The 2064-nt window shown below is 34.1% G+C and overlaps 1 pseudogene; it reads right to left on the bottom strand.

Moving 5' to 3' along the window:
- Positions 1-691: 691 nt before the first annotated feature.
- On the bottom strand, positions 692-1087 carry LOC115230761 (annotated as a pseudogene).
- Between the last annotated feature and the right edge of the window lie 977 nt (positions 1088-2064).

Below are 2064 nucleotides of genomic sequence, written 5' to 3'. Positions count from 1 at the left end.
TTGCTATGGACAAGTCGGCGTACCTTGAAATTAACTCACGGCGCAAACCGAGGCAAGAACCTAAGATTCTCAGAGGACTTCCCCGCACAAGCCATATTCGCTATCTGGGCTTGACGGTAGACGCTAACTCGGAGTACTTACTGCACGTCACTCAGAAAAGGAAAAAGGCCGTTGCGGCCCTTCGCTTCCTGAAGGGTATGCATTTGGCCCCTGACACTTTTCTGTTTGTCTTTCGCAGGCCGAATACTAGATGTAATTAGAGCTAATGGAGGACATAATAGATATTAAATAAATTTGTTCATTTTTTGGGTTCTGAATTATGAATGAATGGAAAACTGTATAAATATAATATTTTTTAGACAAAAATAAAGCAAAACTTTATTTAATTTTTTTAAATCAATAGACGTTATTTTTTAAATATTGTTTCATAGTAAATTCATGAGAAAATGCTTTTTCAGTTTTTATTTTTGTTCACTGTATATATTTACTATTTTTTGGGATAATTTAGCCTAAGTAAATAAATTATATTGGACTAAAAAAATATTTCGCCAATGATAAAATAACACAGTATTGCGATATTTTATCTATAATTACTTCTAAATGTTTATTCGTTGATTGTGTTTGAAATTTTTTTGAAATTCGTTAAAAAAACTTAACTGGTTGATCTATTGTATTTCGAAAACAATATTACAAAATAACAGTGCATTATTCAAATAATTAATTTAAAGTTAGGAAGTTGGTTTAGGAGTTTCTGCAGTTTTGCGAATCATAAATCCACCAGATGAAATAATAGCTTTCTGAGTTAATTCTTTTAATTCGTCGTCATTTCCAATTGCAACGACAATGTGACGTGGTTTAATTCTTCTTTTTCCACATTTTACTGCTGTATTTCCAGCAAGTTCAAGCATTTCAGCCACAGCATATTCCAATACTGCGCACATATATACTGCGGCAGGAATTCCTACTCGCATTCGGGTTTCATGACGGAGACACCGGTGAATGCGTCCAACTGGAAACTGTAACCCGGCCCGAACGGATTTGCTTTTAGCCTTTGACCGTACTTTCCTCCTTTTCCTCTTGAAGACATTATACTCTGCTAACTATTTTTATTTACATAATAAAAAATGGCATTCCGAAATTTAGTTGAAAATTTTTTTCGGAATGGTCCTTTTGAAAAAATTGGCAATGATACTTTTGTGCATAGGTTGAAAATAGTGTTCATTTAGAGAATTTTTCAATGTCTGGACGTGGTAAAGGTGGCAAAGGAGGAAAGAGTGGTGCAAAACGATTTCGAAAGATATTAATTGACAATATACAAGGAATTACTAAGCCAGCAATAAGAAGACTATGTCGAAGAGGGGGTGTTCGAAGAATTTCTGGAAAAATTTACGAGGAGACACGTTCTGTCCTTAAGATTTTTATTGAGCAAACTGTTCGTGATTGTATTTCCTATACTGAACATGCCAAAAGAAAAACTGTTATCGCAATGGACGTTGTTAATGCCTTGAAACGTCAAGGTAGGACAATTTACGGATTTGGTGGATAAATTATACATAATTTTTTTAATAAAATACATTGATATTCCTTACAAATTAACCAGATAAAAATTAGCAATTTCATAAATATAATTACTAGCTACCAAACGACGGTGAAATACTACGATTGCTTTTTTAATTGGTAAGAAATCTTGTTGAAATAACAAAAAGTATATTTATACAGTAAATTAGAGTTATATCGTTTGAAAAATTTATTTTTTTCTAATATTTTATTTTTTTGCATCTGTTTATAATTATGTTTATTTAGAGAATTATTTGCGAGTGGACCCCAGAGCTCCGGCCAATCGGGCAATGGACGATTATTTCTCCGAACATGGAGACAAATATCGTGGAAGACCTAGATCCACTCTTCCGACAGTTCTTGAAAGGGATCTCAAACTTCATGACAAAAGTTTCAAAAACTGGGACGACCTAGAATCTTTACGGGATCTCGCCCGCAACAGAAGGGCATGGACAAGGATGGTCCAGAAGATTGTTTCGCTTGTGACACGTGTGGGATTATAACTTT

Source organism: Octopus sinensis, unplaced genomic scaffold, assembly GCF_006345805.1.
Source record: "Octopus sinensis unplaced genomic scaffold, ASM634580v1 Contig16321, whole genome shotgun sequence".
In the NCBI taxonomy this organism is placed as follows: domain Eukaryota; kingdom Metazoa; phylum Mollusca; class Cephalopoda; order Octopoda; family Octopodidae; genus Octopus; species Octopus sinensis.
Note: the sequence above shows the minus strand (reverse complement) of the source record. Positions and strands in the feature narration are given on the sequence as shown.